The sequence below is a fragment of the Pogona vitticeps genome, chromosome Z (assembly GCF_051106095.1).
Source record: "Pogona vitticeps strain Pit_001003342236 chromosome Z, PviZW2.1, whole genome shotgun sequence".
Classification (NCBI taxonomy): domain Eukaryota; kingdom Metazoa; phylum Chordata; class Lepidosauria; order Squamata; family Agamidae; genus Pogona; species Pogona vitticeps.
In genome coordinates this window covers 292516-309431 of record NC_135799.1, presented here as the reverse complement: position 1 = coordinate 309431, position 16916 = coordinate 292516, and the positions used below count along the sequence as shown (strand labels likewise).

Sequence of the window (16916 nt, the reverse complement as noted above, 5' to 3'; positions counted from 1 at the left end):
CCAGTTACTCTTGAAAAAGGAACTTTTTCTCTATAGACTTTGTCTTTCCAAGACCGACCTTTCAGTGATTCGTGACCTACACTTCAGCCATTTGGGACTTACCCTGATGTCTTTAGAGAGAGTTTGGTGGCCTACCTACATGGACTGGTTTCTATGATTTGCTGGATTACTTTTGGACTTATGGGATTTTCCTAAGGACTGTACATGGACTATTTTCTATGGACTGTTACCTATGGAATATTCTTTATGGACTTCTTTTCTTGGAATACTCCATATGGACTATGCTCTTGTAATTTTGTAAGGACTATGGTATATTCACTGGATTTTTCTTTTCTAAGGACTATGGGACATATAATGGATTTTTACTTTTGTTTAGGGATTTTTATTCTATAGGATCACTGAGGACTATAGCCTTTTTGTAACCTACATGGATTATTTTGTTTTTTACTAATGATTTCTTGTACTGGAACTGTTTTGATTCTTTTTAATGTCTTTTTGTATTTTAATAAGGTTTTTGAATACTTTTCTATTTTTCATGTTTTCTTTGCCTCACTACATCTGTGTAACTAAACAGCACAATGCTACATTATTTGTTTTGGTTTAATTTGGCTTAGTAACATGCTTTTTCTTTAATAAAATAAAGATTATAAAACTCATTTGGTTTTCTGAACAGTACACTTGTCATAGGGTCATCTGAGAGTGCTGCCTCGGCCTAGCTTACTTAGAGTCCTGTCAGTGGTGCAAGTTAAGTCTAAGGACTACAAAGCCCACTTGACCTTTTCATAATAATATCTGAGAGTACCAGGGTGTTCTTATGTGGGCAGACCTGCGAGAAGGAGTGTTGTATCATGGCTAGCTGGATTTGGACTCTTCAGCCCATTTTAGCATGTGCAAACTCCTGATTGCTCTCTGTCCAAACAAACACGTGTGTTTTCGAACCCGTGTTTGCTTACAAGCCCTACTTCCAAAACCCAGGGTAAACCACTCTACTTTACCAGCAACCCGAGGCTCATAGGCTCCTGAGATCTTGCAAGCACCACAGCCAGCCACAAAGAGCCCGGTGATCTCAGCTCCAGGCTTCAGCTTCCTGCATGTCGTCAGCACTAGCTTGGGGGGGGGGCTGAAAAGCTTCCAGCCTCTGGATCTTCTTCCCTCCGGTGGCCACCTCCAGTACCTGGCCGGTATCTGGACCCGCTCCCCTCCGGCACCCATCAATCCCCTCCTGAGGTTGGGTAAGAGGCTTCCGAGCATCCAAGCTCCGCGAACATGCCAGCAACGGCTCCGCGTTTGTGCTCCGGCTCCAGCCCAGCAGTCCCACTCTCAGTCCAGTGACCAGCCTTCCAGGGAACGAGGGGGGAACAGGGGGGCAGATCAGGAGAGAAAAAGGACAAAAGAAAGAAAGAAGAGAAGAGGGCGAAAATATTTTTTAAAAGGAAACGCAAGAAGCAACCCGGAGCAGCGGAAACGCTAGCTGCCCGCCGCCGGTGCCATCTTGGGAAAATGGTTATTAAGTCTAAAATGTGATTTATGAATGTGATTTGTAGTCATGGAATTTTGTAGAAGGAATCCATATTGGTCTGTGTTAGCATGACTGGATGCTTTGAGAAGCTGTTTCTCCTCGAGCAAGCTGGAATTTTCCATGAAGCTGCCTTGGCCAGAGACGATAAGGAGCCAAGACACAACAACAGGACGAGGGAGAACTGCACATCCCGTGGGAAATGGAGGTGGAGTGTGAAGAGACAGCCCTTTGTGCTGATTGGTTAACATCAAAGAAGAGTGGAGAAGAAGGGTAGTCCCAGCATGAAAGAAAAATGGAGAATGGAGACTGAGAGAGCTTGGATTTTTAGAATGATTTTTAGTATTGATTTCCTGGAGGCTCTGTGTTACTTATAGTAGCCTTCCCCTGGTACGACTGCACTGCAAACATGCAGTTCCCGATGTACACACATTTAGACTGGCTTTTCGGGAGTGTTGGTGGAGGTGGGGGCGGGGGGCGGAGGCTGTAATATCCTTCCTTCCCGCCTCTCCCTGGAGAAAAGGAGCTTTCCGGGAGGGGATGGTGAACAGGAAAAGGGTTCAAGAGGGAAGAGCTCAGCCAGCACCCACCCTGTCCGCCTTCCTCGCCTCAAAAATACGCAGCCACCCCCTGTAGGCTTCCTATGTATGCATTTAGGCTTCACCAGCTTTTGCCAATGCCCAAGGAAAGTCCGCACAGCTGCGCCTCCGATCCTGGACAACGGCATCCATTGTGATTGGAGAAAAGGAGATGTAGAGCTGGGTGTCATCCGCATACAAATCCACCTAACAGTAGCACTGTCCATCCCACAATGTACTCGCTTCTTTGCAAGAATATCGTGAGGGACCTTGTCGAAGGCCGTACTGAAATCAAGATATGCTAGGACGTCACTTCCGCTCGGGAGGGATGAGCAGCTAAGAAATAAACCTCCATGTCGCCAGTATGTAAAACAACTTTTAAAATGCATTTCTTCCTTTTGAAGATGGAGTTTTTCAACATAAACCTTTGGAGCGAAAGATAAGGAGTGTGTACATGTCGCTAAATTCTTTTAAGACTGTGTTGGTTTAGAGTTGAACACTACTTTTGTTTTTGAGTCTGATAAGCTTTTAGGGCTATGCTTCTAATGAGACAATTTCCTACCATAACACTCATTTCTAAACAATTTTTTCTATGCAAAAGGGTTTTGGCCTTTTACTTCACCATTCAAATTAGTGACTGAAATAGAAAATTTCCCAGCAAACTTGAAGGGTTTTGTTGATTTGTTTAAGGATAAAAAAGTTGCCAGATTGAAGGATTGGATGATTAAAATGAGCTCAAAGGAACAGATTATAGCTAAACTTGAAACTAATAAATTGTCATGGTACAATTATATCCAATTAGGCAGGTGGACTAAAGAATGGTTGAGGATTATTGGCAAATGTAGAGAATGTACTAAGTATGAACAATTTCTTTTCCAACAACACAAGAGGCGACTCTATACATGGAAATCACCAGATGGGCAATATCGAAATCAGATTGATTATATTCTCTGCAGCCAAAGATGGAGAAGCTCGATACAGTCAGCAAAAACAAGACCTGGAGCTGACTGCGGTTCTGATCATCAGCTTCTCATAGCAAAATTCAAGCTTAGACTGAAGAGATTAGGAAAAACCACTGGGCCACTCAGGTATAATCTAAACCAAATCCCTTATGAATACACAGTGGAAGTAAAGAACAGATTTAAGGAACTAGATTTGGTGGACAGAGTCCCTGAAGAACTTTGGATAGAGGCTCGTAACATTGTCCAGGAGGCAGCAACGAAAACCATCCCAAAGAAAAGGAAATGCAAGAAAGCAAAGTGGCTGTCCAACGAGGCCTTAGAAATAGCAGAGAGGAGAAGGGAAGCAAAATGCAAGGGAGATAGGGAAAGTTACAGAAACTTGAATGCAGACTTCCAAAGAATAGCAAGGAGAGACAAGAGGGCCTTCTTAAATGAACAATGCAAAGAAATAGAGGAAGATAACAGAAAAGGAAAGACCAGAGATCTGTTCAGGAAAATTGGACATATTAGAGGAACATTTTGCGCAAAGATGAACATGATAAAAGACAAAAATGGAAGGGACCTAACAGAAGCAGAAGACGTCAAGAAGAGGTGGCAAGAATACACAGAGGAATTATATCAGAAAGATTTGGATATCCCGGACAACCCAGACAATGTAGTTGCTGACCTTGAGCCAGACATCCTGGAGAACGAAGTCAAGTGGGCCTTAGAAAGCCTGGCTAACAACAAGGCCAGTGGAGGTGATGGCATTCCAGTTGAACTATTTAAAATCTTGAAAGATGATGCTGTTAAGGTGCTACATTCAATATGCCAGCAAGTTTGGAAAACTCAACAGTGGCCAGAGGATTGGAAAAGATCACTCTACATCCCAATCCCAAAGAAAGGCAGTGCCAAAGAATGCTCCAACTACCGTACAATTGCACTCATTTCGCACGCTAGCAAGGTTATGCTCAAAATCCTACAAGGTAGGCTTCAGCAGTATGTGGACCGAGAACTCCCAGAAGTACAAGCTGGATTCCGAAGAGGCAGAGGAACTCGAGACCAAATTGCTAACTTGCGCTGGATTATGGAGAAAGCTAGAGAGTTCCAGAAAAATATCTACTTCTGCTTCATTGACTATGCGAAAGCCTTTGACTGTGTGGACCACAGCAAACTATGGCAAGTTCTTAAAGAAATGGGAGTGCCTGACCACTTTATCTGTCTCCTGAGAAACCTATATGTGGGACAGGAAGCAACAGTTAGAACTGGTCATGGAACAACTGAGTGGTTCAAAATTGGGAAAGGAGTACGGCAAGGCTGTATATTGTCCCCCAGCTTGTTTAACTTATATGCAGAATACATCATGCGGAAGGCTGGACTGGAAGAAACCCAAGCCGGAATTAAGATTGCCGGAAGAAATATCAACAACCTCCGATACGCAGATGATACCACTCTGATGGCAGAAAGTGAGGAGGAATTAAAGAACCTTGTAATGAGAGTGAAAGAGGAGAGTGCAAAAAAACGGTCTGAAACTCAACATCAAAAAAACTAAGATCATGGCCACTGGTCCCATCACCTCCTGGGAAATAGAAGGGGAAGATATGGAGGCAGTGTCAAATTTTATCTTCCTGGGCTCCATGATCACTGCAGATGGAGACAGCAGCCCTGAAATTAAAAGGCGCCTTCTTCTTGGGAGGAAAGAGATGACAAATCTTGACAGCATCTTGAAAAGCAGAGACATCACCTTGCCGACAAAAGTCCGAATAGTCAAAGCTATGGTTTTTCCTGTCGTGATGTATGGAAGTGAGAGCTGGACCATAAAGAAAGCAGACCGCCGAAGAATTGATGCCTTTGAATTGTGGTGCTGGAGGAGGCTCTTGAGAATCCCCTGGACTGCAAGGAGAACAAACCTATCAGTTCTAAAGGAAATCAACCCTGAATGCTCACTTGAAGGACAGATCCTGAAGCTGAGGCTCCAGTACTTTGGCCATCTCATGAGAAGAAAAGAGTCCTTGGAAAAAACCTTGATGTTAGGAAGGTGTGAGGGCAAGAGGAGAAGGGGACGACCGAGGATGAGATGGCTGGACAGTGTCTGCAAAGCAACCAACATGAACCTGACACAACTCCGGGAGGCAGTAGAAGACAGGAGGGCCTGGCGTGCTCTGGTCCATGGGGTCACGAAGAGTCGGACACGACTAAACGACTAAACACACACACACACATGAACAATTTCTATCATCACATGAAGACATGGAGAAGGATGCTTTGAAGAAGGGAATAGTAAGTAAAATTTATAACTTAATTTTGGATCAGGAGGAGAATGAGATTGAAACAGAAGGATCGAAATCAATTTGGGAACATGATTTAAAGAGAGAAATCAGAATAGAAGATTGGGAAAAAAATCTAGAAGACGAGAGTTCTAAGATTAATGTCTGTAAGAATAAATGAGATTTTTTTAAAATACTAGTTTAAGGTGGTACGTGACTCCAGTGAAATTGAACAGAAAAAAGTCAGACTATTTTAAGGCCTGTTGGAAATGTGATCAAGAAATTGGCACGTATTATCATATGTGGTGGGAGTGTAAATAGATTGAGAAATTTTGAAAAATGATTTTTGAGGAAATATGTGATATATTTGGAAAAGAGATTTACTTTAACTCAAAATTGCTTTGTTGTCAATTTTTGATAAATTAGAAATTGATTATTACTCAAAAGAATTGATTTATAATTTTATGACAAGGGCTAAATTATTAATAGCTAGACACTGAAAAGACAAACATGATATCAAAGTAGAAGATCGGTATAATGAAATATGGGACATTGCATTAAATGACAAATTGACTACTGAACTTAAGATGAAAAGAGAGGAAATAAGTTTGAATATTTTTAATGCTATTTGGGGTAGATTTCTTGAATGTGAATTAGTGAAAGGAAAGTAATAAAAGAATTGCTCCAAAGGGTCCCGTGGGCAGGGGGGTGCACTGGGTTTTAGATTGCTAGTAAGTATTTTGTATTGTTGCATTTGATTTGGAAAATAAATATTTTTTTAAAAAAAATCAACTCAAGATATCCTACATCCACAACGTTCCCTTCATCCACCAGGCCTGTAACTCTATTAAAAAAGGAGATTGAATTTGTCTGGCATGACTTGTTTTTTTTGGGAAACCCGTGTTGACTTCTAGTGATGACAGCATTGCTTTCTAAGTAATTACAAACTGTCTGCTTAATTATCAATTCTAGACTCTTTCCAGGAATTGATGTCAGACTGACGGGGCAATAATCCTTTGGGTCTTTTTTTTCTTGTACTTTTTTTTACACTTAGCTGAGTTGAAAGTTATTTAGTCAACCTTTCTGGTTTCTTTAGAGACTCTCTGTGTGTGGACCCATCCGGGGAGCGACAGGGCGTCCGGGCAGGGACACAGCTGTGCAATACGTCTGAGAGGGAAATGAGCAGATAGGACCACCGGCACCATCTGGTTCAACACTGACAGTGTTGCATCCAGAAGAATGTCCAGTGAGTGTTGGGAACCCTGCAAATCACATACATCAGGGGCACCCGGTTGGAAGGCCCCCCCATCTTGTTTGGATTCAGCCTCCATCTACTGTCCTTTTTATCCTCCCATTGAAGGAGAAGGTGGGAACAGAAATGACGTTCCTTCTTGATCGATCATCACAAGAGATTTAAGTAAAAGTTGATGGTGAAAAGCAAAATCCCCCAGTCTGGCTTGTCTGCTCAGGGGGAAGAAGGAGGGAGCTTTGAAGGGGAACCCCCAAACACACACCCCAAATCAGGATGACCAAGGCTTGCGGTGAGCATGGGGTTGGGGTGAGCAGGATTGAGATTTTATTTTAAAAATACAAAAAATACAAATAAAACCATACCCCCAAATACCAGCACTTTGCACGTGCTCAAAGAAGAACTGTGGTGTCATGGATGGAGTACCAGACTGTAAACCAGGAGACTTGGATTCAAATCCCTGCCGGGCAAGGCTACTTAAGCCACCTCTTGAAATCTCACTGACCTTGCAAATGTTGGAGGGATCTGGGATTTAGTTCTGAATTAATTTGTGCCCCATCCGATGAAATTCATGTGCACAGAATTAGAGGTGGAGCACATAAACTCTCCCACACCCCACAGGCCAGCTGGGCCAGTCATGTCTCACCGTGCACTGCTGGGGTCCTTCTTCTCCAGTAGGGCACCAATCCAGAATGGAGGTCTGCTGACCCTTCCTTGCTTCTTCCTGCAGTCAGCCAACCATTAGTTTAGTGGGGAGAATCCTTGTCTCGCTTCCTCATGGGAGTGGTCAGCTGCTGGAGGAGGTAGGGAAGGGCAGAGCCACTTCCCAGACTGGAGCACCAACAGAGAAGAGGGACCCTGGTAGTTCCTGACAAATTGTGAGTGGCCCTGCTGACCTAGGGCATGTAAAGAGGTTATGAATTTTGTTGGCAGGTTGGAATTAACTTAGGCCCCTCTATCCTTTTTGGATATGAATATATGTGACTATATGTGACTATAAAGAAGCTACAGTAGGAGGTGGAGTTTACATAAAGGAATTTTATGTCAAAATATTCATATAGATCAGGTCACTGAGAAATACAGTAAATTAATGTCTTCAACATACTCACACAGGAAAGCTGGAGAAACAAACTGCGTGTAGGTCAGCCAGATCCCAAAGGTGATTTACTGGGTAAGGTTGAGGCTGCCGTAGCCACGGGCAGGTGCCTGGGATGGTAGGGGCTGAAGTTGGTATAAAGGCAGGTCAAGCAGATCTTTTGTTGCTGCACCTTTGCTTAAGGGCGGTCAGGCTGACAGTGGGTTTGTGAGCAAAAAGGTCATTATATGTTCTGTACACACTGTTATGCTGAAGTTAAGCTATTTAAATTAGATGTTTAAATACAAAGTATTTTTATATTTATGTTTGCCTGTCATAGGTTTTTGCATCCAGAGAGAAAGACAAAGCACAGAGTTTCTGTCAGCCCTCTCTCTCATTCCCTCCAGAGGGGCAACATCTACGCTTCCACCAAGGACACTGTTTGTGTAAACATATCAAAAGTTTCTTGACATTTTACAACATAAACATATATTAAAGAAAACTATTGACGGAAATAGAAAAAGGAATTGACAGAAATATGGAGGATAATTCGTAAGAGAGGGTATTAAGCAAAGCACTATGAAATGTGTAACAATGGGTTAGTGCCTAAAATTATTTTTTTCTTTAGGTTGTAACGAATAAAGGAAGATTTGAAAGACTGGCAAAATATAATGAACAAATTTTAAAATGGTGATGAAAAAGCAAGGATTAATAAAAAGTACTGGTATTAATATCAGAAACTAGAAGGATTCGGTTGACCAAGGAGAGGGGAACTAGCACCTCATGGGATTTGGAGACTCTCCCTCTCTTAATGCAGCCTAAATAGCACTGGCCTTTTTTTGCAGCCACATCACACTGCTGGCTTGTGGCCTAAGACGATTCCAAGGTCCTTCTCGCTCCTAGTACTGCTGAGCCAGGTATCCCCTTGTATTGTAACGGTGTGAAATAGTATGGGAAACCATGGAACCAGGAGACACTCCAGTGGCTAAGAGGTGAAGAGGTGGAGCAGGAGTCCTCCAGCACCACTACCGTTCACAGAGCGAAATCCCACAAGGGGAAATCCCAGAAGCTGACAGTCCGACAGTCCACCGCTTCTCTCCCAAACCCAAGGCAAAGGTCAGGGCTGTTTTTCAACAAGTGTGGATGGCAGTGAGCAGAAGAGAGAACCAAAGCTAGAAATAATGAGTTTTAAAGTCTGTCAAGACAAAACTCACGCTAGTAATGGACTCAAGTAGCATTTCTGTGGCCTGTGACTTAATACGTGCAGATTTGCTGTTTAAGAGACCAAATTTAGGATTTTAAGAATTATTGTTTTATTAGAAAAATGAAGAATTCAGAGATACTCAGTTTGTTGCAAAAACATAGCATTCCAGTACATTTCTATGAATAATAGCAGTTAGAATCTTAGCATATTCCAGCTACAAAAATAAAAAACTCTAAAAACAGCTTAGAAGGTAGGCTAGGCATAGCCCCCTTTTCTGTATGCTTTCTCTGAACTACATCCTAGCATAACAGTAAAAACCAGCATTTGGAACTCAAAACTCCATCCTAAAATCAATACTAAAAATCATTCTAAAACTCCAAGCTCTCTCGGTCTCCATTCTCCATTTTTCTTTCATGCTGGGACTGTCGCAAACACGGGTCCAAGAACACACGTGTTTGTTTGGACAGAGAGCAATCAGGAGTTTGCACATGCTAAAATGGGCTGAATGAGTCCAATCTCAGCTAGCCAAGATACAACACTCCTTCTCGCAGATCTGCCCACCTAAGAACACCCTGGTACTTTCAGATATTATTGTGAAAAGGTCAAGTGGGCTTTGTAGTCCTTAGACTTAACTTGCACCACTGACAGGACTCTAAGTAAGCTAGGCCGAGGCAGCACTCTCAGATGACCCTATGACAAGTGTACTGTTCAGGAAAACAAATGAGTTTTATAATCTTTATTTTATTAAAGAAAAAACATGTTACTAAGTATCAAAGCCAAATTAAACCAAAACAAATAAACTAGCATTGTGCTGTTTAGTTACACAGATGTAGTGAGGCAAAGAAAACATGAAAAATATAAAAGAGTTCAAAAACCTTACAAAAACACAAAAAGCCATTAAAAAGAATAAAGACAGTTCCAGTCCAGGAAATCATTAGTAAAAACAAAATAATCCAAGTAGGTTATAAAAAGGCTATAGTCCTCAGTGATCCTATAGAATAAAAATCCCTTAATAAAAGTAAAAATACATTATATGTCCCATAGTCCTTAGAAAAGAAAAATCCATTAAATATACCATAGTCCTTGCAAAATTATAAGAGCATAGTCCATATGGAGTATTCCAAGAAAAGAAGTCCATAAAGAATATTCCATAGAACAGTCCATAGAAAATAGTCCATGCACAGTCCTTAGGAAAAATCCCATAAGTCCAAAAGTAATCCAGCAAAGCATAGGAACCAGTCCGTCTCGAAAGACATTAGGGTGAGTCCCAAATGGCTGAAGAGTAGGTCACAAATGACTGAAAGGTCGGTCTTGGAAAGAAAGACAATGTCCATAGGCAAAAAGTTCCTTTTTCAAGAGTAACTGGCAAGGGCCTAATGCACCTTCCCACGATGTCATCCAATCAGAGTTCGTTACTAGGCAAATAGTCCTGTTGCACCACATGACTTATTTCTCATATGCACCAGATGTTATTTGGGTTACGGTGGTTTCTCAAAGAGTCACAACCATTCCCATCTATCTAATCACACCGAGTCCTTTCTCAGGCTTTCAGAATAACATTATCTCGCTCGCCTAGAAAACAACTTGTCAGCATAGCAAAGATACTTTATACAAAGAAACAAAATGGAACCTCTCTGGCTTATTTCCTAATTACAAAACCCATATGCCTTTAAAAGATTTTAACTCAAAAACTCATCTCATCACAGGGACTACCCTTCTTCTCCACTCTTCTTTGATGTTAACCAATCAGCACAAAGGGCTGTCTCTTCACACTCCACCTCCATTTCCCACGGGATGTGCAGGTGTTGTTGTCCCTCATCCTGATGTTGTGTCTTGGCTCCTTATCATCTCTGGTCAAGGCAGCTTCATGGAAAATTCCAGCTCGCTTGAGGAGAAACAGCTTCTCGAAGCATCCAGTCATGCTAACACAGACCAATATGGATTCCTTCTACAAAATTCCATGACTACAAATCACATTCATAAATCACATTTTAGCCTTAATAACCTAAACCATGACATGCCACCTCTGGGAGTTCCAAAATTCTGAAACAGGAAATCTAGTTTCTATTTTTGGCTACAAATTACAATAATAAGCAGTAATTAGCTGGTTACATAGTGCAAATACTAATGATTAACTTTAACACATTCAAAATTGCATTTGATCTAGCAAAGCATTGAGGTAGAAAAACATTCTAATAGCAGCATGTAAATACATTCTTTAGGTTAAGCACTTCTACTATCTGAAAAATAGAAAAACAGTTATGTTAGTTGTAAGCTTTAATCATCTCCAAGATGAAAAAGCCAGAAATAGAGAAATTCCAGAGCTCAGGGCACTCCTAAATTAGACTGAGTGAGTCAAATCCCAGTCGACAGTAACCTTGAACCTCCTTCATTAAGTCTTCGTTTAGTCGTTTAGTTGTGTCCGATTCTTCGTGACCCCATGGACCAGAGCACGCCAGGCCCTCCTGTCTTCCACTGCCTCCTGGAGTTGGGTCAAATTCAGGTTGGTTGCTTCAATGACACTGTCCAACCATCTCATCCTCGGTTGTCCCCTTCTCCTCTTGCCTTCACACTTTCCCAACATCAAGGTCTTTTCCAAGGAATCTTCTCTTCTCATGAGATGGCCAAAGTACTGGAGCCTCAGCTTCAGGATCTGTCCTTCCAGTGAGCACTCAGGGTTGATTTCCTTTAGAATTGATAGGTTTGTTCTCTTTGCAGTCCAGGGAACTGTCAAGAGTCTCCCCCAGCACCACAATTCAAAGGCATCAATTCTTCAGGGGTCAGCTTTCTTTATGGTCCAGCTCTCACTTCCATACAACACTACAGGAAAAACCATAGCTTTGACTATTCGGAGTTTTGTTGGCAAGGTGATATCTCTGCTTTTAAAGATGCTGTCAAGGTTTGTCATTGCTTTCCTTCCAAGAAGCAGGTGTCTTTTATTGTCATGGCTGCTGTCTCCATCTGCAGTGATTATGGAGCCCAAGAAAGTAAAATCTGTCACTGCCTCCATATCTTCCCCTTCTATTTGCCAGGAGGTGATGGGGCCAGTGGCCATGATCTTAGTTTTTTTGATGTTGAGTTTCAGACCATTTTTTGCACCCTCCTCTTTCACCCTCATTACAAGGTTCTTTAGTTCCTCCTCACTTTCTGACATCAGAGTGGTATCATCTGCATATTGGAGGTTGTTGATATTTCCTCCTGCAATCTTAATTCCAGCTTGGGATTCCTCCAGTACAGCCTTCCGCATGATGTATTCTGCATATAAATTAAATAAGCTGGGGGACAATATACAGCCTTGTCGTACTCCTTTCCCAATTTTGAACCACTCAGTTGTTCCATATCCAGTTCTAACTGTTGCTTCCTGTCAACCATATAGGTTTCTCAGGAGATGGATAAGGTGGTCAGGCACGCCCATTTCTTTAAGGACTTGCCATAGTTTGTTGTGGTCCACAGAGTCAAAGGCTTTTGCATAATCAATGAAGCAGAAGTAGATGTTTTTCTGGAACTCACTGGCTTTCTCCATAATCCAGCGCATGTTAGCAATTTGGTCTCGAGTTCCTCTGCCCCTTCGGAATCCCGCTTGTACTTCTGGAAGTTCTTGGTCCACATATTGCTGAAGCCTACCTTGTATGATTTTGAGCATAACCTTGCTAGCATGTGAAATGAGTGCAATTGTACGGTAGTTGGAGCATTCTTTGGCACTGCCCTTCTTTGGTATTGGGATGTAGACTGATCTTTTCCAGTCCTCTGGCCACTGTTGAGTTTTCCAAATTTGCTGGCATATTGAATGTAGCACCTTAACAGCATCATCTTTTAAGATTTTAAATAGTTCAGCTGGGATGCCATCACCTCCACTGGCCTTGTTGTTAGCCAGGCTTTCTAAGGCCCACTTGACTTCACTCTCCAGGATGTCTGGCTCTAGGTCAGCAACCACATTGTCTGGGTTGTCTGGGATATCCAAATCTTTCTGATATAATTCCTCTGTGTATTCTTGCCAACTCTTCTTGATGTCTTCTGCTTCTGTGAGGTCTCTCCCATTTTTGTCCTTTATCATGTTCATCTTTGCACAAAAGGTTCCTTTAATATCTCCGATTTTCATGAACAGATCTCTGGTTTTTCCTTTTCTATTCTTTTCCTCTATTTCTTTGCATTGTTCATTTAAGAAGGCCCTCTTGTCTTTCTTTGCTATTCTTTGGAAGTCTGTATTCAATTTTCTGTAACTTTCCCTATCTCCCATGCATTTTGTTTCCCTTCTCCTCTCTGCTATTTGTAAGGCTTCATTGGACACCCACTTTGCTTTCTTGCATTTCCTTTTCTTTGGGATGGTTTTTGTTGCTGACTCCTGTACAATGTTACGAGCCTCTATCCAAAGTTCTTCAGGCACTCTGTCCATCAAATCGAGTTCCTTAAATATGTTCTTCACTTCCACTGTGTATTCGTAAGGGATTTGGTTTAGATTATACCTGAGTAGCCCAGTGGTTTTTCCTACTCTCTTCAGTTTGAGCTTGAATTTTGCTATGAGAAGCTGATGATCAGAGCCACAATCAGCTCCGGGTCTTGTTTTTGCTGACTGTATAGAGCTTCTCCATCTTTGGCTGCAGAGAATATAATCAATCTGATTTCGATATTGCCCATCAGGTGATTTCCATGTGTAGAGTCACCTCTTGTGTTGTTGGAAAAGAGTGTTTGTGATGACCAGCTTGTTCTCTTGACAGAACTCTATTAGCCTTTGCCCTGATTCGTTTTGAACTCCAAGGCCAAACTTCCCTGTTGTTCCTTTTATCTCTTCACTCCCTACTTTGGCATTCCAGTCACCTAGAATGAGAAGAACATCTTTCTTTGGTGTCAGTTCTAATAGGTATTGTAAATCTTCATAAAATTGTTCAATTTCAGTCTCCTCAGCAATGGAGGTTGGTGCATAAACTTGGATTATTGTGATATTGAAAGGTCTGCCTTGGATTCGTATTGACATCATTCTGTCATTTTTGAGATTGTATCCCATTACAGCTTTACCCACTCTTTTGTTGACTATGAGGGATACTCCATTCCTTCTACGGGATTCTTGCCTACAATAGTAGACATGATAATCATCTGAGTTGAACTCACCCATTCCTGTCCATTTTAATTCACTGACACCCAGGATGTCAATGTTTATTCTTGCCATCTCCTGTTTGACCACCTCCAGCTTCCTGGGGTTCATAGATCTTACATTCCAGGTTCCTATGCAGTATTTTCTTTGCAGCATCGGACTTTCCTTTCACTTCCAGGCACGTCCACAGCTGAGCATCCTTTCGGCTTTGGCCCAACCACTTCATTAGCTCTGGCACTACTTGTACTTGTCCTCCGCTCTTCCTCAGTAGAGTGTTGGACACCTTCCGACCTGAGGGTCCTATCTTCCAGCGTCATATCTTTTAGGTTTTTGTTTCTGATCATGGGGTTTTCTTGGCAAAGATATTGGAGTGGAATTGCCAGTTCCTACTCCAGGTGGATTGCATTTAGTCGGAACTCTCCACTATGACCTGTCCGTCTTGGGTGGCCCTGCATGGTATAGCCCATAGTTTCTCTGAGTTGCTCAAGCCCCTTCGCCACGACAAGGCAGCAATCCATGAAGGATTAAGTCTACTTCCTTTAAAAAAACTTTTGAGAAAACCATGAGTTTTAAATCACTCAGAAACTCATGTAAATATTTGACTCAATTATGGTAACACGTGGCCAATTATATGGTAGCAAAATAAAGTAACAAGCTATTCTGTTCAAGAGACCAGACCTTCAGTTCTTAAGCATAATTATATTTATTAGTAAAATAAAGAGAAATCAATTTATTGCAAAGCATAGCTGTTAGAAACCATTTCCATTCTAAGACATCAGAACTCTTAACAAAATCCTGCTATAAAAATCATAACAAAACTAATCTAATAGAAAGGCTAGGCGTCTCCCTTAACTCCAATAAAAACTACATCCTTACGTAGTGCAAGGATTCCATAGTCCGTCAGAAACTGGAAAGTCCATGTTGGATAAAGTCCATCTCCAAAAAAAAGTATCCTCCAGGAAAAAGAAACTTCTCAGAGGAAGAATCTCCTTGCTTCTCTGTAATCCTCAATTTTTACACACACACCCGAGGGATACCCCCCTCCTTCTTCTTTCAGTTAACCACCAATCAGGATGGAGAAAATGTTATTCGCCGCCTCTGATTCTCACTGAACACAGGTGTTATTTACATTATCCCAGTAGGAATATTATGACTACTCACAGTCCTTCCCTGCGGCCTTCTTAGCAATCAGATAAGTCTGGCAGCTAGGAGACACAAACTGCAGCTTGTAAATTTCCAGAACAGACTCTCACATTGATTCAAAATGGATTTCCTCTTGACATATTCATAACTACAAATCCCATCCATACTAGTTTCAAAAACACATCTCATTACATTAGTAATACTCAATACAGTATGTACTCTACATGTGCTCAGGAACACATAAGTAGTGAAACAGTAACAGTGTTTCAACAGTCTGTCACATCTTGATCTTCACAATACACTCTGGAAAGACCATCTTCCACAGCATTCAACTTTCCAGGAATGTGCTGAACTCCAAAATCTAATTCTTGTAATGCCAAACTCCATCTCAGCAATTTCTGATTGTGAGATTTCATCTTCTGCAACAAAACCAAAGCTCTATGATCTGTCTGCAGAGTGAATTTACATCCCCACAGATAAGGCCTAAGAAGATTAAGAGACCAGATAATAGATAAGGCCTCTTTTTCTAGAACTGAGTAATTTTTTCTCTTTCTAAGAGTTTTCTGGAGAAATATGAGATTGGATTAGGAATCCCATATTCCCCATTCTGTTACAGCTCCAAGACCCAAATGTGAAGCATTTGTTTGTAGAATGGTTTGTCAAAGTCAGGTGATTTTAGTATAGGTGCAGCACTAATCTTTGCCTTTGAGGCTTCAAAGGCACTTTGACACTCAGGTGTCTATTTTACCTTGACAGGCTGTCTTTTGTTAGTTAGCTCTGTCAAAGACATTCCCAAATGACTGAAATTAGGAATGAATTTTCTGTAATTGCCAACTAGGCCCAAAAGGATTGAACTTGCTTTTTAGTTTTAGGAATAGGCCAATCATTTATGGCTTGCACTTTGGCTTGCAGAGGCTGAATTTCTCCTTGTCCAATTAAATGACCCAAGTACATGACTTTTCCCTGCATCCACTGACACTTAGTCACTTTGACTGTCAATCCTGCTTGCTGGATTCTAGACAAGATAGTTTCAATGTGTGACATGTGAGATTCAAAATTAGAACTGAAAATTGCAATATCATCAAGATAAGCACTAGCAATACTAAGACTATGTAAAAGTTGGTCTATCATCCTCTGAAATGAAGCACCGGCATTCTTTAACACAAATAGTAAACCATGACAAAGCTCTTTCTGTGAGCAAACACGGGTCCAAAAACACGTGTAAGCCTGGACAGAGAGCAATCAGGAGTTTGCACATGCTAAAATGGGCTGAATGAGTCCAAATTCAGCTAGCCAAGATACAACACTCCTTCTCGCAGATCTGCCCACCTAAGAACACCCTGGTACTTTCAGATATTATTGTGAAAAGGTCAAGTGGGCTTTGTAGTCCTCAGACTTAACTTGCACCACTGACAGGACTCTAAGTAAGCTACGCCGAGGCAGCACTCTCAGATGACCCTATGGCAAGTGTACTGTTCAGGAAACCAATTGAGTTTTATAATCTTTATTTTATTAAAGAATAAGCATGTTACTAAGTATCAAAGCCAAATTAAACCAAAACAAATAAACTAGCATTGTGCTGTTTAGTTACAAAGATGTAGTGAGGCAAAGAAAACATGAAAAATAGAAAAGTGTTCAAAAACCTTACAAAAACACAAAAAGCCATTAAAAAGAATAAAAACAGTTCCAGTCCAGGAAATCATTAGTAAAAACAAAATAATCCAAGTAGGTTATAAAAAGGCTATAGTCCTCAGTGATCCGGTAGAACAAGAATCCTGTAGTAAAAAGAAAGATTCAGTAAAAGTCCCATTATCCTTAGAAAAGTCAAATCCAGTAAATGTACCATAGTCCTTA

The 16916-nt window shown here is 41.3% G+C and overlaps 1 protein-coding gene across 1 annotated transcript in view; it reads right to left on the bottom strand.

The window, feature by feature from the left end:
• The window catches only part of LOC110071393 (uncharacterized), a 56264-nt gene that overhangs the window by 25421 nt on the left and 13927 nt on the right, over positions 1-16916 (bottom strand). The window lies entirely within an intron of this gene.